Source organism: Notamacropus eugenii, chromosome 5 (assembly GCF_028372415.1).
Source record: "Notamacropus eugenii isolate mMacEug1 chromosome 5, mMacEug1.pri_v2, whole genome shotgun sequence".
Classification (NCBI taxonomy): domain Eukaryota; kingdom Metazoa; phylum Chordata; class Mammalia; order Diprotodontia; family Macropodidae; genus Notamacropus; species Notamacropus eugenii.
Genome location: NC_092876.1, coordinates 312,087,973 through 312,112,559, shown reverse-complemented (window position 1 = coordinate 312,112,559; position 24,587 = coordinate 312,087,973). Strand labels below are relative to the sequence as shown.

The following is a 24,587-nucleotide window of genomic DNA, read 5'->3' as shown; positions in this document are numbered from 1 at the left end:
CCAGCGTTAGCGTGGCAGGAACCAGAGTGCGGCACCTGGGACAGTTCATTTAGGAGTTACAAGCGCAGGGATTGTTCAATGTCAGGAGGTGGGACTGATCACATTGATTCATGTGAATGCAGTCCCAAGTCTCAGATCAGGATCTCCTGGGAAACAGGGAAGCTCCGACAAATCTAAATCATTACACATATCACATAAAACAGTACATCTCACGACAGCATCTACCAGAAGGTGAGAGCAAAAGATTGTTGCTATGCCATGATCGGGAAAACAGGATGTCTCCTGATATCTAGTCTCCAATCACAATCTATCACCCGGCTTCAGGCACTCCAGCTGGCCTCAGCTTCCTTCTCCGGCCCTTTGCCCTGGCTGTCTTCCAAGCCCCAAGCCCCGATTTCCTTCGAGGCTCAGCTCAAGCTCTACTTGACGTCTCCTCGCTCCCAGTTCTGCGCAGAGCTCTGTTCGCACTGGCCTCTCTGACAAGCTCTCTCCGGACAGCGGTAGTTTCTCTCGGGTGCCATCCCCAGCAATACAGGGCCATAATGAGAGCTGGCTGGCTGACTTCCTGGCGCTGCGCGGGTGACCGCCGACGGGCCGACACGTGCTCCTCCGGGAAACAAGGGTCAGGAGGAGCGAGGCCTCACGGGGCTGCTGCGGGGCTCCCACGCTGGGATGCCCGGGAAGCGTCACCGCGATGCCGGCGGCCGGCCCCAGACTGTCGCTCGTCCAGCTCCCGGGAGGCGTTCGAAGAAAGGGAGGATGGGACGGAGGGCGACAGGCCGCTGGCCGCGGGGGGTGGGAGGGCGCGCGACAAGGCGTCAGGGATTTTCGGACTGTTTACGCAAACTGGCGAGGAGGGAAGAATCCGGCCTTTTATCCCTTGGTGGCTGATCACGTACAGAAAGCGGGGTAGCCCCCAGGGACAGGGCACCGCGTATTCCTTCCTCACCTCGACAAGGCCACTAGCCTCTTTAAGACACACCCCTCCCTGCCGCCCCACAACCCAGGCCACCCGCCTACAACCCGGAAACAAAAGGCGCTTCTGAAAAGCGGAAGTGAAAGGCGCCTTCCGCCAGCCTAGGCCACGCCCGGAAGGAAGTAAGCGGTCGGACTCGTTTTCCTTGGACCTTCCCTCCACCCCTTTCTTTTTCTGCCCTGATTGTGCCCTCTGTTTTCGGAGGCTTGGAGACCACCGTCCTCTCACCCTTGCCTTCCCTCCCGAGCCTGGCATTGGCTTTGCTTTCTCCTCGTTATTATGCGCTTTGCATCACTCAGTTTCTTTGGGGGGGTAAAGTATCTGCTCTACGGGTCCCCGTGAGGGTCATCGTTTGAGTCGGATGAGAAGGCAAAAGGGGCGGGAGCCACACCCACTAACATAACCGATTTAGGCGCCAGCTTGGCGCATGCGTAACGCGGCACCTCAGGAGCGGTCCTCGTTTTTGCTCCTCTCTATGGTCAGACGCGGCCTTCCGTAAGGGAAAGGGGGAAAAGGGGAGCAGCAGGGGGGGCGGGTGGCGCGCCGGTCCCAGGCATCGCCGCGCATGCGTTCTGAGCCTTTTATTTTTTGCCCTGTACCAAGCTCCTCAGCCTCATTGGGGTGGAGGAGGAGAGAAGAAACCAGCTTAGCAGCGGCAGCGCGGTCGCCACCGCCAAGTAATGCAGTAAGAGCCGCGTCGGGGCTGATGAGATTGGAAGTGGCCCCCCCTCCCCCCTCCCCGCGACTAGCCGCGGACCCCCGGGGTACGTGTGCGCGTGTTTGCGAAGCGCTCCCTCCTCAGCTGTCGGATGCACTTGGGGGTGGAGGGGAGGAACCCAGCCCTGCTGGTGGAAGATGGAAGAGGAGCGAGTGAGTGTGTGTGTGATGGGGGGGGGCGAGGGGGAGACAGGTTGCATTGTTTGGATCTTCGATAGATTGCGGAGCTGGCGTGCGGAGGGATGCTGAGAGGCGGGGGGGGCCTGCAGGGTTTGTGGGATCTGCCTGGTGGCTTTGTGTTTGCCCCCTTCTTAGCACCGAGTCCAAGAACCCCAGCGGACCCTCCCACCCCGAGGAGAGTCGGGATCATCCTCGGTTTGAAATGAGCGCAAGGAGGGGTGGGGGGAGGGGAGACTACAACTCGGTGGAAGTGATGTGAAGAAAGACCCGGAGGGAAGTGTCGGGGAGCCTGGGTTGCTGTGAAACCGGGCTAGACAAAGCAGACCTGGCCGGGCGGGATGGGCTGGGCCCCTTTCGTCTTTGGAGCCCCTCATGAGCCTCCTCCCCCGTAGGATCTTAATGAAATCCTGAAAACTGGAGAACTGCTGAGTTAAGCCTTCTGTTGCCTTCTCAACTTGCCTTTGTTATTCCTTCATATTTGCAGAACAGGTCTGAGATCAGTGTGATCATAGATGCTAGTCTTGCTTGGTACAATGGGGCTAATTGGATTGTGCTCTCTCTTTTCTGAGCTGCTGTGACATGGATGATTGTTTTTTCAGTGATGCAGTTTTACAGATATCTTTTTAACCCTGAAATAAAAATTTGAAGGATAAGTAAAATATGATTTCTGTAATAATAGCTCTGCCAGTGAGCCAGTTCATGAACTGAAATGGCAGTTGTTCTGTTAGACTTTTGAACCCATAAAGCATTTCAAAAATTAATTTTTATTTTATTTTTTATTTTCTGTGGATTGTAACGATGTGAACTGCAAAGGCTTTAATCCTGTGGGATTCACCAAGAAATATTTTTGAGTGCCTACCATGTGCAGATGCCACACAGGCCATTTCCAATTCAGGTTTTTGCCTAGGCTGGCAGAGAGACCCTGTACAATATACTTAATTGTTCTGTACCTTAATTTTTTCATCATTAAAATGGGGCGTAGCAGTTTATCCCAGTGACAGCTAAGAAAAGTGATTGATAACAATTTATTGAATAAATTACAGAAAATTGATCATGTGTAGCATTTCCAAAGAAGGATCTAAATTTGGTAGGCTGTTACATATAATCCCTGTAAGAATGTGATTGTGCCTCTTTAGCAGCTGTTTCTCAAACCTCAGCTCCTGCAGTTTATTTTCTGTTGTTGACTAATCTAAGTGGAATAGATTCTAGACTAAAAAGTCATGTGTATGTGTGTTTGTGTAAAAGTAACTTGTTTAGAGACTTTTAGCACAAACTTTTACATTTCTTCACTAATAATAAACTAATAATACCCTCTTTAGAAGTTGGGAGGTGTCAAATACTTCATCAGCCTGTTAGAACTGAAGTGGCAGATGTAGTAGGTGGCTAAATTTACACAGTAAATTTATTTTAGAGTTGAGACTGAGAATCCAGGTCTCCTAGCATTATAGTCTTTGGCACTAACCTTTAAACTCAAGCTTATTCATATAAATAAAGGACCAGGATAAAAGTTTTTTGGATTAGTTGTATGTAAAACTCTGAAGCCATAAAACTTTATGTTTGATGCTTTAGTAATTCAGTAGATCTGGCCAAATATAGTTCAGTAACTAAGAAACCATTATTAAACCTAATGTACACAGATAGTTTTTTCATGCAAATTTTAATGCCTTTCCTATGTGGTTTCATAGGGAGGTAAAAAGGAAATGATTTCTCCAAAGAATATTTAGTTGATAAGACATAATTGAAAAGGGTTAGATTTGATCATTGGTTTTAGATTTAGGTTTTTAGTTAAGGTTAGTTAACAGAATGATCTTAACTATCATATCCACTAGTATTCAGTGTGGTAAAATGGGGAAAAAAATAGATTCTCAGTAATAACACCTTCATTAGTTATTTGATTTAATGAGGTCTCAGAGAGATTGTAGTGAACAACTGTTATTTAAATTCATAGTTTATAATTGCACATAAAAAAGGCCATTAATATCATTAATGGCAAAATGCTTAGCCATATAAGGCAATTCAAATATAGGACTCAGAGTTATTTATTAAAGCTCTTGTGATAATTGTGAGATCAATTGTAAAGTTAAACTGGAACAGATCCTTTCTCATGGAAGCTGATAGAAGAAACAAACAATGAAAAATAAATAGCTGAAACATTTTCTAGACAATGGGAATGGGATCTAAGATTCTTTTTTTCTCAGATTTTAAGTGTTGAATTAAATATATAAAATTATTTCATACACATACATATATACACACGTGTGTGTCTGCCTCATCTATAGGTAACTTGTGAAAATGAACCATTCTTAGTGTCCCTAGGGCTGGAAAGGAACTTAAAGGTATTTTAGACCCACCTACCATGTCACGTACACACCCTTGAGAGATGATCATTTTACCTCAGCTTGAGGACTTCTAGTGAGAAGGGGTTCACTACTTCCTCAGGCATTTCCATTGTTGAACAACCTTCATTGTTAGACTCCATTGAACCAAATAGTGTTTCTCTGAAATTTTTGCCAATTGGTTTTGGTTTCTCTCTGAAGGTGTAACACAAAACATATATTCCTGCTTCCAAATGATAGCCCTTCAAATATATTCTTACTACATCACTTTCCTACTGTGACCTCTACTCCCTGGATACATTAACCATTCTCACCTTAGTGAAGAAGCATGATATAGTGGAAAGTGCATTGGTTTTGGCGTACAAAGACCTGAGCTCAAATTCTGCGTTTGACATTTATCGTTACCTTTGTCAACTCACTTGGGCCTCAGTTTCCTTATTTGTCAAATAAAGGGATTAGACTTGATAACCTCTGAGGTTCCTTCCAGCTTTAAATCTGTGATCCTTCTTGATAATCTTTCTCTGGAAAACTCTTTATTTTTAAATGTCCTTCTTTAAAAAGTGGTACCAAGAGTTAAAATGACTTTAGAGTATAAGTATGATAGGACCATTATTTCCTGTGATCTGGGCACCATGCTTGTATTACTCCAATTAAAAAGTCTGTATTGGCAATGGAAAGAGTTCTGCTCTTAAGAGTTAGGATAACTTGGTTTAGATATTTTCTGGGATAATGGGTAAGTCAGTCTCCTTGATCCTGTTTTCTTTTCTGTAAAATGGGTATAATAATATGCTACCTGTTTCAGAGGACTGAAGGTGAAGGTGCCTTGTAAAACTTAAGGCTCTATTGCACTGTGAGTGCTTATTAGTCATATAAGATGGGATGAGATACATAAAACCTATTAAGATATTAATGTGAACATTATGATTAGAAATAATAGCTTATATTTGTGTAGAGCTTTACAGTTTCCAAAGTACTTTGCCATGTTTTTACTAATATGATCCTTTTCTGTATAAGGTAGATGTAGCATGTGTTATCCCCATTTCACAGATGAGGAAACTGAAGGCCCAAGCAGTTAAATGACTTGCTCAAGAACACATGGCCAGGAAGTACCAGAGTTCATACTAGAAACAACTTTTCTGACTTTTCCACTGTACCTTCTATACAATTCTTCCTCCCAAACTATGGCACAGTGTAGTTCCACAGTGAACTTGTAATGAGCTAAAACTGACCTTTATTTTTCCTCATGTGAACTATTTATTGCCAGTCCAGAGCTTTCATCTTGTACAGTTTATTTTTGTAAAATAATACATTTTAATTGATATATTTTATTTTTATGTCACCTGAATTCCCCTGTATTCCTTTTTCCACGAGTCATCACTTACAACAAAGAATTTTTTTTAAGAAAAGAAAAAAAAATCCACCATATTTATCAGTTAAAAATCTGATGATGCTTGAAGTGTTCCATATCTGTGTCTCCCCTCTTCCGTCCCCCAGTCTCTTTTTACTTTGGTAACATTTAATTTTGATTGTTTTGTGATTGTTGATGTTTCAATTTAAGTTGTAGCAGTAATGTATAGTTTTCTTGGCTTTGCTACTTAGATTTACATTCATTTTACATGTGCTCTTCTAAATCTTTCTATGCTTGTTGTATCCATTGTATTCATTGTTTCTTAAAGCATAGTAATATTCCATTATATTCATATACTACAATTTGCCAGTTGCCAGATTTATGGGCATTCACTTTGTTTCCAGTTCTTTCCTGTCATAAAAAGGACCGCTGTAAATATTTTGGTATTATGTGGAAGCTTTTTGTCATTGACCTTCTCAGGATTTGTTCCTGGCATTGCATGTATAGGGTTATTTGTTTTTGTTTTAAACTTAGGTTGCCTGCCTTTGTATTATTATTGTGAAATATCATCTTGATTTAGATTTGTGAGGGAGCTTAGCCCACCATTTTTCTTAGTGACATGTATTTTGAGTTATCTCTGTAAAGTTAGCTGATCTTGATTTATCTGTGATGCTTCACTAGCTCTTCCGCTTGGGTTGTTGACCTTGCATGTATAAATTGTGCTTAACAAATGTTTGAATTGACTTTACATGAACAATTAAATATTCAAATCTGTATATATTTTAAGCATCAGTAATTAATGAAAAGGGCCTTAAATTTTGTCAGAGACTCAGGTAGAGTTAATTGGGCATCCACCTTACTTTCATATTCTGTACATCTAGAATGTACATTAAATTTCCAGACTGCAACAGTTTTGCAACATTTGTAGCACTCTACTAGACTAGCTTTTGATTGAGCGTCTTTATGTAGTTTGTGTCTTTGTTATGGATAGAGGCAAACTGTTATGAATGTGTTTAGCAGTTGTTGAAAACTGTCCCTCAGACATGGTAACAAGGTCCTATTGTGGACAGAGCTTGGATTGTTTGGTGCCCTTCCTGACGAAGAACAGTTGAATTCAGTCTATAAACAATAATGTAGTCTTTTAAAGATGTTTGCCTGTATTAAAACTGCTCCTTTTCTGAAGTTCTCTCTGTTAAGCTTTGTCTTAATTTAGTAAAATAGACATTTCTGAAAGTTAATAAGGGATGAAGTCCCCATGTCAGAGCACAGCTATCTCTAATTTTGTTCTCCCATACTATCGCATAGTTATCCCAAGCTAACAGGTAAAGTTGCTATTATTATACATAGTATATAAATACAGTATAACATCTCCTGTTTCAGTAGTGCCTCTACTGTTTGCCCTGTCCAGAGAACACATATATCTTTATTCTTTTCCTGTCCTTTCTTTAAGCCCAGTTCAAGCCATCGGTCCTCCCCCAAGTCTTCTTTTACCACTTCAGTTTATTGTTCTGAATTTTCCTACTCTTTAATGAGTGCATTTGGTACTTAATTACTATCTTGTATTGTTGTTTAACTTTTACTCTATGTGATGTGGAAAGAAGGTTAAACTGACTAGATAGTAAATTCATTGAAGTTAGGGATGTGTTGTATTTCTTTATATCCCTTAGAGTATTTAACATGATGTTGTAACATGCTTGAGAAATTATTTTTGAATGAGAACTGAATGAGAAATTAGTCGTGGATATAATCCATATTGGTGGTATTGGAAGTGTCTGTGGAACAATCACAAATGAGAGACCTCGAGCAGTGTAGCATAGTATTTCTTAGAGTTCATTGTATTGACCCTTCCATGCCATGCTCCTAACTGATATGAACTAAAGAGTAATCATTTGGGTCTCTTACATCCTTTAGAAATTTTTTTTGATGGGCACATGGTATTTTGATAAAACTTGGCATGTGTGATTTGCAGTTATACGTTACGGAGTTTGTGTTTCATAGGGTTTCTAAGTTTAAAAGAAGCTTTTTTGATCGTTTTTTTACAGATAGCTTTAGTTTGTATGCGTTTTGTTGTCCTTGAATTTTGGCTTCTCTGGTTCAGAGGATAATAGAGAACTGGGAGGAACTTTAGAGGTCATCAGGTTCAATTCTCATTTTACAGGTAAGGAGAGGGGTTAAGTGGTTTGCCCAATGTCACATAGCTTGTGTCAGGTGGTATTTTGAAACTCAGGTTTTTCTGCTTCTTCATCCCTTTATCAACAAACCATACAGCCTCTCAGAAAGTCCAAAATCTCCAAATGATGTAGTCATTCTTACCATTGAGAATCTGATCACTTAAATACAGAAAGTACTAAATGGCCATTTATTTAATTACTATAGATATTTTGGGATATTTCCATATAGAACTTCTTCTAGTTCAGTAAGGCATAATGTTTTGTGATCTGAATGACCAGACTTCAGTAAGTTCCCTGCGGGAACTATTTCATTGCCTACCAGAGTTCAAGGAAAGTTGGCCAAATTTCTTTTTATTTGTTGTCTTCTCATTTCATTATTTGGCCATGGACAGTCAAAACACAGTTGGATTCCTTTGTGTTTGAATTCATAAGAACATTTTTAGGTAGTTGTGGTTCAGCCTGGATATTAGTTAATGTTACCAGTACACATCACCATTGATAATATTGCTATATTTTTTCCTTTTAGCGGATTTTTATTTTTTTTCATTTTAAATTTATTTATTTAACTTTTAACATTCATTTTCACAAAATTTTGGGTTCCAAATTTTCTCCCCATTTGTCCCCTCTCCCCACCCCAAAACACCGAGCATTCTAATTGCCCCTATCACCAATCTGCCCTGTCTTCTATCATTCCTCCCTTCCCTTGTCCCCATCTTCTCTTTTGTCCTGTAGGGCCAGATAACTTTCTATACCCCTTTATCTGTATTTCTTATTTCCTAGTAGCAAGAACAGAACTTGACAGTTGTTCCTAAAACTTTGAGTTCCAACTTCTCTTCATCCCTCCCTCCCCACCCATTCCCTTTGGGAAGGCAAGCAATTCAATATAGGCCATATCTGTGTAGTTTTGCAAATGACTTCCATGATAGTCATGTTGTGTAAGACTAACTATATTTCCCTCCATCCTATCCTCCCCCCCACTGCTTCTATTCTCTCTTTTGATCCTGTCCCTCCGCAAGAGTGTTGACTTCAAATTGCTCCCTCCTCCCATTGCCCTCCCTTCCATCATCCCCCCCACCCTGCTTATCCCCTTCTCCCCCACTTTCCTGTATTGAGGGATAGGTTTTCATACCAAAGTGAGTGTGCATTTTATTCCTTCCTTTAGTGGAATGTGATGAGAGTGAACTTCATGTTTTTCTCTTACCTCCCCTCTTTTTCCCTCCACTAAAAAGTCTTTTGCTTGCCTCTTTTATGAGAGATAATTTGCCCCATTCCATTTCTCCCTTTCTCCTCCCAATATATTTCTCTCACCCCTTAATTTCATTTTTTAAAGATGTGATCCCACCCTATTCAATTCACTGTCTTCTGTGTGTGTGTGTGTGTGTGTGTGTGTGTGTGTAATCCTACCCACTATCCAGATACTGAAAAGTTTCAAGAGTTACAAATATTGTCTTTCCATGTAGGAATGTAAACAGTTCAACTTTAGTAAGTCCCTTAAGACTTCCCTTTGCTGTTTACCTTTTCATGCTTCTCTTCATTCTTGTGTTTGAAAGTCAAATTTTCTTTTCAGCTCTGGTCTTTTCATCAAGAATGCTTGAAAGTCCTCTACTTCATTGAAAGACAATTTTTTCCCCTGAAGTATTATGCTCAGTTTTGCTGGGTAGGTGATTCTTGGTTTTAGTCCTAGTTCATTTGATTTCTGGAATATCACATTCCATGCCCTTTGATCCCTTAATGTAGAAGCTGCTAGATCTTGTGTTATCCTGATTGTATTTCCACAATACTTGAATTATTTCTTTCTAGCTGCTTGCAATATTTTCTCCTTGACCTGGGAACTCTGGAATTTGGCCACAGTGTTCCTAGGAGTTTCTCTTTTTGGATCTCTTTCAGGCGGTGTTCTGTGGATTCCTTGAATATTTATTTTGCCCTCTGGTTCTAGAATCTCAGGGCAGTTTTCCTTGATAATTTCATGAAAGGTGATGTCTAGGCTCTTTTTTTGATGAAGGCTTTCAGGTAGTCCCATAATTTTTAAATTGTCTCTCCTGGATCTATTTTCCAGGTCAGTGTTTGTCCAGTGAAATATTTCACATTATCTTCCATTTTTTCATTATTTTGGTTTTGTTTTGTGATTTCTTGGTTTCTCATAAAGGCATTAGCCTCCATCTGTTCCATTCTAATTTTGAAAGAACTATTTTCTTCAGTGAGCTTTTGACCTTCCTTTTCCATTTGGCTAATTCTGCTTTTGAAAGCATTCTTCTCCTCATTGGCTTTTTGAACCTCTTTTGCCAGTTGAGTTAGCCTATTTTTCAAGGTGTTATTTTCTTCAGCATTTTTTTGGGTCTCCTTTAGCAGGGTGTTTACTTGTTTTTCATGCTTTGCTTGCATGTCACTCATTTCTCTTCCCAGTTTTTCCTTCACCTGTCTAACTTGATTTTCAAAATCCTTTTTGAGCTCTTCCATGGCCTGAGCCCACTGAATTTTGGATGTTTGGGATACAGAAGCCTTGATTTCTATGTCTTTCCCTGATGGTAAGCATTGTTTTTCCTCACCAAAAAGGAAGGGAGGAGATATCTGTTCACCAAGAAAGTAACTTTCTGTGGTCTTATTTTTTTCCCCCCCTTTTCTGGGCATTTTCCCAGCCGGTACTTGACTTCTGAGTGTCCTCTCCACACCCACCTTGAGGATCTTTATTTTATAAGGGCTTTAAATTTAATACTGAAAAAATTTCACATTTTCTGTTCCCAAGGAATAGACTCAAATAAAGCATTGTAGATATATACTTCTTCTCGAGCAAATTAGATTTTTGGACTTCCAGAGTGATGGTGTATCCATCTACCTTTAGATAATTGTTTATCTAGTAAAGTGACTGAACGGGAAGAAGCTGACTTTATTTTATTACCTCTTTTCTTGAGGCTAGAATAGAAATATTTTTCCCCCATATTTGGGGCTCTATGCTGTAGAGGTCAGTTTTCTTAAAACAGGTGTCACATTGCTATATGTGGTCCTTATTTTAAGTAGGATGATTTGGATGTGAAGGTCAGGTGTTCTGTGTTTGTAAGATCATAGATTTACAGCTGCAGGGGACTTTAGAGGTCACCTAGTCTAACCCTTGCATTACTGAAGTGTAGGGACATTACATAATTTGCTGAAGATCACACAAGCAGTTAGTCATTGTCAGAACCAGGATTCAAAAGCCCTGGTCTTCTGTCTCCAAATCCAGTATGCTACCTATTGCACTGTGAATCCCTCAGGCTGTTAAATACATTGGTAGTGACTCTCAAATATTGAGCAGAATTCCTTGGTTGTTTGAATTGCAGTGCTGGAGTAAATCAGCTGAACATGGGATCATAAGAGTCAGACGTATTAGGGACTCTGAGGTCATCTGTTGAGAAACTGAGGTCCAAAGAAGCTCAATGATTTGCACAAGGACATACAATGTCCCAGTCAGGATTTGAACCAGGACCTCTGATCAAAACCCAGCAGCCTTTCCCTGTATCATGTATTACCTTTCTATTTTCTGACTTTTGTCAAGATTTGAAATAGAGCTCTGAAGCTGCTATAGAAACACTTGTATTGTTCCTTGTCTGTAGTTGCCTGATAATGGTGTCACAAGGCTGTTGTTTAGGATTAGGAGATTGGGAATGCATCATGTTTGTTGCTGTGCCTATAGATCAAGTTATGTTTTATAATATGGTAGTAGAAGTAGGCTCTTTGAGAATAGGTTTGTTCTCTCCCCTCCATCTCCCTCTCTCCCTTCCCTCCTTTTTCCTTCTTTCTCTCTGCCTCCCCCAATGTGTGCCTTGCACTCAGTTAATACTTAACAAAGGTTAAATTGAAATAAAATAATTCTGTTCCTGAGAGGAGAAAAGGACAAAAGAGTGACCACAGTTAGGTAAGAATCTGTTGTGGTTGTTCACTAGTGTCTGACTCTTCATGCCTCCATGGACAATACTGTCCAGGAAGGTTTCTTGGCAAAGATAATGGTGTTGTTTGCCATTTCCTTCTACAGTGTATTAAAGCAAACAAAAGTTAAGTATCTTGCCCAGGGTCACACATCTAGTAAGTGCCTGAGGCTGGATTTGAGCTAAGGTCTTCCTGACTTCAGGCCTATCCCTCTATCTACTGAGCCACCTAGATGCCTCAGAGTAAAACTAGGGGCCTAAAGTTATTGATGATTGCAGGTAAAAACCCCAAAGCAGATATTACTGTAGGGACCTGGTGTATGTTTGGTGTCTTCTAGGACTTGATTAATAGAGCTCAAGCTGGTAACTTGGAGAAAGCTGCGTACAATTAGGTCTTTTAGAATTGGAATTATTTTGTATCCTCTCTTTCATGTCTTCACTTAAATGACTTCTGGACATTTACTAAGATTCCAAATTCAGTTCCACACATCTTAATTACCTGTTATTTGAAAAGCACTGTGCTGAGGAGAGAAAAAATTATCACTGAGTTTATATTTCCTTATTCTGTGTTATTTTTGACTTTGTACCCCTACACCTAGTGCAGTGCCTGACATACAGTATTCACTTCTCAAATGCTTGTTGGTAGAGTAGGGTTGAGGAGGCCTCCAGGTCATTGGAATAGCCGGAGTTCACTAACAACCGAAGCCAAGTGGTATGGATGAGGGAAGGTTTCATGGAGGTGGAAGCACCTGAGCTGTCCTTGAAGAAAGACCAGGATTCTGAGGGGAGGGACAGAGGTGAGAGAGTGTATCCCAGCCAGAGAGGTCTGATTCAGTGAGTCACACAGAAACGAGAGAGATGAGATGTTAATTTTGGGGCACCTTGGCTAGAATGTAGAATGTATGAAGGGGGACGGATAGGAAGTTATGTTGGAAAGGTTGTCCTATGGTTAGGACACCCATGGAAGGTTTTTGAATATAGGAGTTGGTCTCACTAATTTTGGAAACATTGGGGAAAAGAGGAGAGACTGGAAGCAAGAAGAGTGAGGGGAGAGGTAAGAGCTGAAAGAAGGTGGTGGTGGCAGTGTGAGTGGAGGTTAGGGGACAGATTGGAGAAAAGTTGAGGTGGAATGGACACATTCCAAACTGTCACTTACTACCTGTGAGACATTGGACTAATCATCCAGCCTCTCTGGGACTCAATTCCTCATATGTAAAATGAGGGAATTGGATTAGCTTCTGTCAAAGGCATCTTCTGGCTTTATATCCTACAATACTATGACATGACAACTGATTATTTCTTGGGATAAAGGAGAAGGAAACCAAGAATAGTAGCTAGGTTATCAGCCTGGCTGACTGGGAAGGTGGTAGTGCTCCGAACAGAAATAAGGCAGTTTGGAGGAAGAATAGTTTATTGTAGAGGGGAAGCTAGTGAGCATGAAATTTTCTTAGTAGATGTTTTTTTTTTTTTCTAAAAAAAAAAAAAAGCTTAGCATTGAAAATAGCCCTGGGTAGTAATAATGTTTGAATTATGTTAATTTTAATCATTTTCAAAGTGAGTATCATCCATTCTAGGTTCTTGAATTATAAAAATCTTGACTAAATGCCCACCCCCATGTGACTAAACCTGAATATGTTGAGACTGTGTTTAAATCTTTTATCCTTTCATTGTTAGTTGTCTAGGGATGAAAAGTAAGACAATAGAATCTCTGAGTTGAAAAGAACCTCAGAGGTCATCAAGTCTCGTCCTCATCCAAAGTGTGAGTTCTCTTTCTTGACAAATGGTCAGAGTACTTTTGAGTCAGGATCTCTAGTGACAGGGAACTCCTAAGGTAGCACTTCCTAATTCCAGGCCATTCTAATTTTTTCTTTCAATATTATTTTTGGAACAGCTCCTTGCAGAATAGTAATAATTACACAGCATAGTATACACTACTTATTGTAACTTTTATTTCTCTCTATGTGTATATGTTTTAAGGAAGCTTTCTCTTGTATTAAAATTTGTTGTCTTATAACTTGGCCTCACTGGTCTTAGTTTTGCCCTCCATGACCAAATAGAGCTGGTTCAGTTCCTCCTCTACATGGTAATCATTTCAGATATTTGAAGACAGCTGTTGTAAATGTGCTCCTATTCCCCACCCCAGCCTTCTCCAGGCTGACCGACTTTATTTCTTTTAACAGATCTTCTTGGTGGTATGATGTAAGTAGTTAGTTCCCTTACCCTCCGGACCCCGCTCGCTTGTTGTTAGTCTCCTAGGATGTAGCACCCAGATCTAGACAAACCCCTGCAGATGCCCTGACTAGGCATGGTGCAGTGAAATGGGCTGTCACTTGCTTTGGTGTGTATACTATATGCCTCTTCATGTAGCTTCATGTCACGTAAAGTTTTTTGATTTTCTTGTCTAATTGTATCATTGAGCTGGCAGTAAAGAGGGCAGATTTTATTCCCCCCACCTTAATATAATCCTTGAAAGTAAGGGGCAAATAGAGGAGATATTAATATGCTAATGAAGACAAGCTGCCCAGGAGTTTTCTGAATTTAACTGTCAGCTAACTCTTAGTTGGGTGAGAATTGGCCATACCCCGGAAGTCTTTAAAAAACTAAGCTTGCCAGGCAGAGGAGTTGGATGGCTTCAGAGCTGGAGAGTTTGAAGCACAGTTGAGACACCTGAGGAGGGAGCAGGCACACATTTCTCTGTGCAGAGGGATGCAGCCTGGAGCAGCTTCCAGGAGGGTGACCTCTGGTACCAGGACTGAGCAAACTATTCAGAGGACTAACTCAACTTGCAGAGAGGATCAGACCCCGGGTATGGTAGCTAAGGGGAGTTTCAGAGGTGTCAGTTGTCTTAGCTCTCTGTGTTCCCTGTATGTGTCTCACTACAGTTGGAAGTGTTTATGCCTACTCTGACCACTTGCACTTTGGGTATTTGTGAAAGGTTTATGAGAGGAATGTTTGCTTACAAGTGCTGGGCTGTTTTAGTAATGCTTTTGATTCAAGCTAATTGTATCTACTCTCTATTTAGGTAGTCACTGTCAAGAGCTCTCAAGTTGTAGTTTTAAGTGTGAACTCACACCTGTTGAAGGCACCTTCTCCCCCTCCCCAGGTTATAGTTCTGGGGGAGGATGCCTCAGGGGTTGCTAACAAAAGGATTTAGGTAATTGGGTTACTGTGGAAAAACAGAAGCTCCTGGGTTCTTGTCTCACTCCCTCATTTTACAGGTGTGTGGAAACTAAAGTCCAAGAGACAGAATTCAAACCCATGACTTCTGAGTAGAACTAGTGCTTTCCCCACTAGGGTACACTGTCATTCCAAACAGTCTATAACTTGATCAGAAGAGTAAATGGGATTGGTCTGGCCTGTCTTTCCACCCCTTTAATTAACCCCTGATTACTTGTAGTCTTTCCTTTCTAAGTACTCATAAACCTCATCCCTTTAAGAATCTGTCTTCGAATTTTTCCAGGAATAACTGTCAGATGACATAAATCTAAACTCAGGCATCTGTCTCCTCCTTTTTGACCGTCAAGATACTTGTTTGCTCTTCCTCAGGCCTAGGATGCTGCTTCTTTTTGGTGTGACTGTTTAGTAGGCACCAACAAAATTTTAGCAGTCACTTCCAAGTTCTGTCAGTGCTTTTGGGGTCTATTTATTCCAACCTAGGTGTTGAACTGAGGAAGGTTTACCTTTCTAAAATGTTATTAGAACAACACATCTTAATAACTTAGCTTTTGAATTCATTTTTAATCAAAGCATCATTCTCAAAGTAGGAACAGACATTTCAGGAGTTTTGGTTTCCCCATCACCAGTGTCTGTAATGGGAAACGTTTTACATTGCTTGATCGTGTTCAAAAGCCTGTGTAGGTTTTCTTATAGAGTTCTTATATTGCCACTTGTCTACTGGCAAGGAATGAAAGCTTAGTACTTCAAAGAGTAGTAAAGCTAACTGTGTTTGCACTGTGGTTTAAGAAAAAGAGTTTTGGACTTGGATTCAGGAGACCTGGATTTGAATCCTGACCCTGAAATTTTAAAGTTGTGCCAGTGGGAAAGATATAATAATATCTTGAAGCCTCAGTTTCCTCACCTGTTGAAGAAAAATTGGATAATACTAGCATTACTTACCTTACATGGTTGTTCTGAGGCAAGCAATTTGTAAACCTTAAGAAGTACTGTATGAATGTCAGTTCTTCTCAGGAACCACAAATCTAGCCAAAAAACCCACTGGATTTGGAGTTAGAGGACCTGGATTCACCTCCTGCCTCTGTCACTATTTCTCTAATTATTAGTAAGTTAGAGCATTTTTTAATATGGTGCTTAGTAGCTTGTTTTTCTTTCTTTGAAACCATCAATTTGACAGTGACTCCCATTTTTATAAATTTGAATCAGTTTCTTTTATATCTTAGAAATTAGACCTTTATCAGAGAAACTTGCTGCAAAGATTTCTTCCCAGTTATCTGTTTGCCGTATAAGTTTGGCAGCAGTTTTTTAAAATCTTTAAAATTTGAAATCTTTAAAATCTTTAAAATTTATAATCAAAACTGTCTATTTTATGTTCTGTGATTCTCTTTTGCTGTAATTAATAGTTTAATGTACTTTACTAGGCTAAATGGGAAAATGGGAAAAAAACTGAAAGAATTTGAGATGCCATTTCACTAGTGAAGAAAATGCCTCTATTGGACTCATGTGAGTCATTATTTTAACATTATTGAAGTAGTAACAAATCTGGATTTTTCACCAATGTGCTATTTCTAGAAAAATCTACTTAGTAATGTGAGTTTTAAACTTTGTTTCCATATATTGTGAAACTTATTATACAGTTAAGGCTCTGATCTAGGTCACCCTCTGGAATTTTGTGAGAAGTCACCAAATGTAACCCTAAATGCAGTTTCACTGACAACAGTTTCATGTTGTAATTTCTCTATAGCAGCATAATAGGTTTTTCCTTAGTAACACTGTTGAGGAATTAATTTTTGAAGGGGGCATGGTGAGTCAGGTGGAAGTACATGCAACTCTGTTTTTAGGTTTTTGCTCAGAGCTTAACTCATCTCAGAACCTTCAGTTCTCTCTTCCATTTTGACTCATATTACATTAGAAAGATATAGAAGTTAAATATAATAGTAAGCTGATTGAAAAACAAATGAACCTCTGATTCCCCCTTTTCTCTTTCTTCCTTTTACCTCTAATTTCTCCTCTGACTCCATATAAAAAATGATTTATCCTTAGTAAGGACAGCTGTGACTGGAGGGTTTCAGATACATCTCTGACTCTTTACAGTCTCAGTCAGCCCTTTGTGGCTTCGTTGTGAGTCTTGCCTATGCAAGGAATACAGGACAATACACGTGGAGAGTGTTGAGTGAGCAGCTAAGTAACCTGGCAAGTAGGAGCTTGACATTGGCCCACGGCCAAGGGAAAAAAACCTGGAGGTCTCCTCTTCCCCTTTGGGGGCAAAGTATTTAGTGTGCTGGTCCTAAAATCAGGAATATTCATCTTGCTGAGTTCAAATTGGGCCTCAGATACTTACTACTGTGTGACCTTGGGCAAATCCCTTAATCCTGTGTGCCTCAATTTCCTTATCTGTAAAATGAGCTGGAGAAGGAAATAGCAAACCACTCCAGCATTTTCAAGAAAACCCCAAGTGGGATCACAAAGCATCAGATATGACTTAAATGATTGAACAACAAAACTTTGTAGTAGAGAAAGCTATTCTGAGCTATTCGTTATTCAGCTTTTCAATATCTAGATCAGAGTTTCTTTGGGGTCTCTGAGCTTGTTTTAAAAAAAATATTTTGGTAACATTTCTATGTAGAAATATAGAAAAACAGTTATATAATTGGTTTCCTTTGTAATCCTATGTAGTTTGGTTTTGTTTTGCATTTAAAAACATTTAGAGGAGGAGGTCCATAGGCATCACCAGACTACCATAAGGGTCTAGGACATAAAAAAAAATGTCAATAACCCCCAATCTGCAGTCATGTTTGTGCTTATTTTAAGTTTATGAAATGAGAATAAAAATTTAACACTTGTTTCTTTGCTTCTCTGCAGAAATTGAGCCCCCCAATAAAATAAGCAATAACTTATTACTCGACTCTTATTTTTCTTAAGTCCTTGTGCGCCTTCTGTCCTTGCATTAAGAACTCAATATTTGAGAGGGTTTTTTTCCCTCAATGGGTGTAACCACTAGCTCCCTGGGGATTTGTTGGATGGCCATATCAGCTGTCATGCTATCATATGACATTATTCCCCCTCTGTTTCTGTTTACCTAGGTCTAGGGAGTTATGTGTTCTGGAAACCTTTTAGAAAATCTCCTGTGTTTGCCCTTTATTCCTTTTGTTTAGCTTCTTACTCTGACATTGTAAGGAACCAACTCTTACTTTAGGACAGAAACAGATTTTGAAGGCAGTAACGTTTTTATTTTTATTTTTGAATTTTTTATTAATTACATGTGAAAACAATTTTTAATATTCATTTAAAAAAATTTTGAGTTCCCAATTCTCTCCCTCCCTTTCTCCCCCTCCTTGGGAAGGCAAGCAATTTGCTATAGATTATACTTGTGCAGTCATGCAAAACATAGTTCCATAGTCACCATGTTGCCCAAAAAACCCCACAACCTAAAGAAAAATAAAGTTAAAGAAAAGTATGCTTTGACCTGTATTCAGACTCTATCCATTCTTTCTCTTCCGGTAGATAGCATTTTTCATTATAAGTCCTTTGGAATTATCCTTGGATTAGCAGTGCTTTTTTTTCACGTGTGTGTGTGTGTGTGTGTGTGTGTGTGTGGTGTGTGGTGTGTGTGAATTGGCCCTGTCTCTGTCTTTAGTGGCTCCATCCACCTTCCTGTCAGGAGGTGGTTAACATCATGAGACCTATGGAATCATTTTTGGGTTATTTAAAAATAGCATTTTTAAAGGTCTCTGAAGCCGGGGTAAGACATCCTACATTTTAAGCCTAGGCAGGAGTTAAGTAAATTCCTAATTCAGATCATTTTTTTTTCAAATTTAGTTTTTTTTGTCATCTTTTAAAGCCCAATTCAGGATCTTCCTTTCCCACTAATCCTCCCTTGATTCTCAGTCAACACCTTCCAGTATTCCCTTCCTTAACTCACATATCACTTTGTTTGCTTTAATGGACTTTCTCATTCATGGTTTCATTTTGTATTCCTCTAGTAAACTATAATCAGCTCCTGGAGGACCCCAGACTTAAAGCTGCAGGGGCCCCCAGAGGTTATCTAGGTCACCCTTCATTTTATAGATGAACCGCTGAGACTGAGAGAGGTTAAGTGACTTGCCTTTGTTCACAGAGCTTGTAAAGGGCAGAGCCAGGATTTGAACTGAGCTCTTCTAACTTCGGATCTAACACTTTCCACAGCAGTGAGCTGGAAGCAATAGTGTCTTATGTAGTAATAATACCTTACATCTATGTAGTATTTTAAAGTTTAAAAATATTTTACATATATTAATCTCATTTGAGCCTCATAACAGTTCAGTGATCGGGGAATTAACAAGTATTATTGCTTCTGTTTAGATGAGGCAATCTCTGAGCTTCATGTGATCATAGATTTAGAGCTAGGGGGACCTGAGAAGCCATGTAGTTCAGTTCAGTGGCTTCAAAGTCTCATGATGGCTTAGTGGCAGAGCTGACTTTGAACTTAGTTTGCTGGCCTTAGATTCAGTGTTTGTTTTTTTTTGTTACACTGTAAATATTTGTTGTACTGAATTAAAAAATGCTACCTGGTCAAGATTTCATTGAATAATAAACACACCATTCTTTAAAGAATATAAGAGAACTAAGGCATTTACAAAGGAAGTGGAGTCATTGTATTCCCTTCCTCCTGACTGAAACTCATTCAAGCTGTGTGTCTTTAGAAGTCTTCTATCTTGGCAGCTATTTTAGACTTCAGCATGAGATCCTTGTTTGATCTTTGCTTGCTGAGCTGTCACCTGTATTACTGTCTCCCACATGAAGTGTGACTGCTGTGCTTTGTTAGGATATTGGAAAGCTAAAACAATTCACATGTTATCCTCAAATCATCCTCTACCATGTCCCAGCAGTTTTCTCTCCCTGGAAGATCTCTTTGCCCTACAGCCCCTTCCTCTGATAGGTCAGTTTTTTCTAGAACCTCTATTTAAGGAAGATCACTTTATTCTTTCTGGGACTCTCTGAGTTCCTTTCTCCACTTTATCTCCACATAGGTACCTTCTCTCCTTTTTCTCCCTGCCTTTTAGCTTTTTTTTATATGTGTTATCTTCCCCCATTAGGATGTAAACTCCATCAGGGCAGGAATTGTCTTACTTTTTTTGCTTGTATTTTTGTGTCCCTAGTGCTTATCAAAGTGTCTAGCAAATTAGAAGTACTTAATAAATACTTGTTGTCTTGCCTTGCCTTTAATGTTTTGGGGGTATAGGCCTAGGATTGGTATTGCTGGGTTAGAGAGTAAACATACTTTAATGATTTTGGGGGCAAAATTCCAAATTGCTTTTCAGAATGTCAGGAATTCACAGCTTCACTAAAAGTGCATAAATGTTCTTGGTAAAACCTCAGAGTTGCTTTAATTGAAGCATAGGTGTCATCTTCAACTCTTCACTCCCTTGAATCCTCCATATTCATTCAGTTGTCAAGTCTTGTTTTTTTCTACCTTGGTGACATCTCTCATATACGTCCCCTTTCCTTCTCTAACATTGCCACCACACTAGCATGGGTCTTTATTGCTTCTTGCCATAACTATAGCAAAAACCTTCTGATGGGTCTCCCTGCCTCAAGTCTTTACCCAGTCTAGCTCATGCTTTACTCACCTGTCAAAGTGACCTTCCTAAAGCACATGTCTGACTATGTCACTCTTCTTCTCCCCCATTCAGTAAATAGGAAGTCCTCTGTTTGCCTTTTACAGCTCTTCATAACCTTGCTCTTTCCTACCTTTCCAGCTGTCTTCTACCTTATTCCCTTCCATGAACTATTTTTCCAATAACACTGACCTCCTTGCTGCTCTTTCTTGCAAAAGATACCCCATATCCTGACTGCATGCTTTTTCACTGCCTGGAATGTTGTCTCCTCATCTCTGCCTCCTGGCCTCCCTGATTTCCTTCAAATCTTAACTGAAGTCTGACCTTCTGTAAGAAGCCTTTTCCAGTCCTCCTTAGTCTTAATGCCCTCTTTCTGAGACTGCACTCAGTTTATCCTGTTTTCATCTTTTTTGTACATTGTTTTTACATGTTGTTTCCTCCATTAATTATATTGTGAACTTGAGAACAGGAACTGATTTTTGCCTCTGTATCCTCAGCACTTAGCACAGTTCCTGGCACCTAACAGGCTCTTACTAAATACACGTGGCTAGTTATTTATTAGTGAGTTGGAATATTTTTTATTTGACTATTGATAGCTTAACTTTCTCTTAAAACGGTTTACATTCTTTGAAAACTTATCAGTTGGAGAATGACCTTTATTCTTAATTTGCATTGGTTCCATATATATCATGGAAATGAGACCTTGAGGAGAGTAACTTACTGCCGCAATCCTCTTTTTTTCTCAATTGGTCATGAATTCTTCCCCTAACTAAAGGTCAGGAAGCTAAATTCTTCCTTGTTCCTCTAATTTGTTTATGATACCACCCTTCATTTCTATGTCCTGTAGTCATTTGGAGACTACACTATACCGTGAGAGATATTGGTCTGTGCTTAGTCTCTGCCTGCCTGCTTTCCAGTTTTTCCAACAGTTTGTCAAGTAAAGAATTATTACTCTAATATAAAGTGTCTTCAGATTTTTCGAATACTGGACTTCTATGTTCGTTTGCATATGTCATGTGCATAATATGTTTTACTGATTGACTTTCCCGTTTCTCAACCAGTATAAAATCATTTTCATGATTGCTATTACTATAAGCCCTATTCCTTCCCACTTTTTTTCATATTTTCCTTGAGGTCATTGTATGTTCCTCCTCATACCTTTTTACCTGCTCTGCCCAAAGAAACATAAATTTTGATTACTGAAGCCTTGCAAGATATCTTGGGGTTTATGGGCTAGATTTCTTTTAAGGACCATGCCTTAGACCCAAATCACTCTTGGCTCAGCATGAGTGTAAATAGCAGTTGTTTCTGTTTTGGCCAGAAACCATATTATTCTTCCCCTTGCAGATTGAATTTTTTTGGGACTTTTTTTTTCTTTTTTCTTTTTTTACTTCTGAAAGACCATTCTTTGCCTCCTTTCTTAACTAGCCTTAATCACTGAATGGGCGTTGCCTTAGTCAAACTCAGATCTGGGAAAGACCTTAGGTTAAGAAGGCCAAGGTCTCCCACTACATTCTGGGCCATTTCTAGTCATCCTGAGCTGTATCTTGCCACTGGTACCAGATGGCTCAGGTGGAGAGAGTGAGGCTGGTGATGTTGCACAGCCCTCCCTCACTTAAATACAGTTCACTTGCAAGTCATGACATCACCTTCCTGATGTCATGGTCCTCTTTGAGAATGAAGGACAAACAACGAACAATTTTCCTCCACGTGAATTTTGTTTTTTCTAAATTTAGAATAATCCTTTGATAATTTGATTGTTATAACATTGAATAAATAAATCATTTAGGTTAGTGTTGTCATTTTTATTATACTGGCCAAACAACCTAAGCATGAGCAACATTTCTCTAGTTATTTATGTTCATCTATATTTCCATAAAAGAAGGTTTTGTAGTTATGTTTATATAATGTATTGTGTATGTATTAGTAAGTAGACTCAAGTATTTTATACATTGTGTAGTTATTTTACCCCATCTTATACTTGGTGAAGTTGAGTATTTTTAATACCCAAGTGCATGACTACATTTATCCCTGTTAAATTTTGTCTATTAAATTCAACCCAATGTGGGATCTTTTTGGATCCAGACTCTGCCATCTACTGTGCTGGCCATCCTTTCTAGGTTGTATGTACAAATTTTGTGAGTATGTAAATTAGATGTTTATTTTTTCCCCCATTTTAAAAGATTTTGAACTTAAAAACGAAGCAAAATAAGCATTTTCATGTACCTTTTAGGAGAAGTTTTTACATGAGACTGCCGATTTGTTATGTATAAGTTACATTTCTTTTTAAATATGTAAATTTAAGGTGTAATTTTCAAAACTGTCCTTGTTTGATTCCTTCTGTTCTTTTCAGTGTGTGTGTGTGTGTGTGTGTGTGTGTGTGTGCGCGCGTGCATGCGTGTGTATGTGTTTATCCCTATCTTCTCTGTCTCCACTGGTCCAGTTTGGGGAGTGAGGAATACTTGTAACACAGTTAAGAAAAAACAAGGTCCCATAATGGCCATGACCAAAAATGCCTATTTCATTCTACATCTTGAGACCACTATCACCTCTTTAGGAGGCGATGAGTAGTGTTCTTTTTCATCAGTATTCTGGAATTGTGTTTGGCCATTTCATAGATTAGAGGTCTTGAAAGTTGTTTATCTTTACAGTGTTTGTATAAATAGTTTTTCTGGTATACTTACTTCACACTATATCAGTTTGTACTAGTTTTCCCATCTTTTTTTTTTTTTGTCACTTCTTATAATACTGTAGTATTCCTGCCTTAGACACTCATTAGCTGTGTGACCTTAGGCAAGTCACTTACATTTTCCTCACCTGAATTTCCTCCTCTGTTCATTGGGGATATAATGTTTACCTTATAAGGTTGTTATGAAGACTGAATGAGATAGCATATGGAAAATGCTTTGCAAACTTTAACATACTATATGGTAGCTTTTGCTGCTGCTGTAGCTGCTGCTATTACTACTACTGTTATTTGAATTGGATTGTAAGTCCATCTGGTCCTTTTTTTTTCTCTTTGGGAGTTCATTTATGTCTTGCTCACTTTCTTGTTCAAAGTATGAGTACCTTAAATTCTCTATATCTTGTTCTGTTAATTTGGGCATTTTATATTTTTGTAAATATTCATTTCTTGACATTGTTAGTTTCATTGGCACATAGTAGTACAAAATAGTTTTATGGTTTCCTTTATTTTGACTTCTTTTTCATTTTGAAATACTGGTAATTTGTTTTACTTCTATATAAAGGAATTAAATTGTTTCATAGTTTGTCTGGGTTATTAGTTTAGCAATAAAGGGACCAGGCATGTCAACTGATGCAAAAATCATGTAATTTTATTTTGGAATAAACATTTTTATTCTTTTATTTCTATTTTCTTTGCTTTATGGATAAAAAAATGTACTGTCAATTGATTCAGGTTGGTTCCTTGAGGTATTCTTAAATTCTGGCCTTTCTACCCACTAAGAAAAATGCCATCTACCTCCAGAGAGAGAAGTGATGAACTCTGAATACAGACTGAAGCATACTTATTTTACTTTATTTTTCTTGTGTGTGTGTTTTCTTTTGCAAAATGCCTAATATGGAAATATATTTTGTATGACTTCACATGTATAATTAATATCAGACTGCTTGCCTTCTCAAGGAGGGGCAAGGGGTAGGAAGAGGGAGAGAATTTGTTTTTTTTTTTCCAAAGCAAAAGACTTTTAATCAAACAGTTTAGCATATTAAATGAAAAGCTACATCGTGGATACATCGTATCCACAGTGATATATGCAAGGCTGAGAATTTGAAACTCAAAATTTTAAAAAGTGAATGTTATAAATTTTTTACATGTAATTGGAAAATATTTAATGAAATAAATAAGTGTGCTATATATACATATGTATACCTGTCCATACACGTTTGTATGTATGTATATATTCCAGTCCTTCTGGTGTTTAAAACCAAAACAAACCATACTTGATTTTACTGATTCATTGTATATGTAGGGTTTTTTTTTCCCTTCATTTTGTTAATCTCTTCTTTGATTTTTCAGCATTCCTACTTTGGTATTTAATCAGAAGGTTTTTAAAAAATTTTTTTTATTATTTTTTTGGTTACATTTTAAGCTCTGAACTGTCTCCGTTTGCACCCTAAAGTAGAGAAGTCCACCATACCTCCCCCCTCTTCTCTCTCTCTCTTTCACACA

General features: G+C 39.1%; 1 protein-coding gene across 13 annotated transcripts in view; it reads left to right on the top strand.

Moving 5' to 3' along the window:
* The first annotated feature begins 1,022 nt into the window (after positions 1–1,022).
* The window catches only part of CLASP1 (cytoplasmic linker associated protein 1), a 338,497-nt gene continuing 314,932 nt past the window's right edge, over positions 1,023–24,587 (top strand). For 4 of the 13 annotated variants that reach the window (XM_072613398.1, XM_072613397.1, XM_072613400.1 and 1 more), the window contains exon 1: positions 1,508–1,740. The gene's annotated coding sequence lies outside the window, so the exon portion shown is untranslated. Of the gene's footprint in view, positions 1,099–1,376; positions 1,472–1,507; positions 1,847–24,587 lie in introns of those variants that run through there. The other 9 variants (XM_072613409.1, XM_072613408.1, XM_072613396.1 and 6 more) reach the window with 5 other exon arrangements.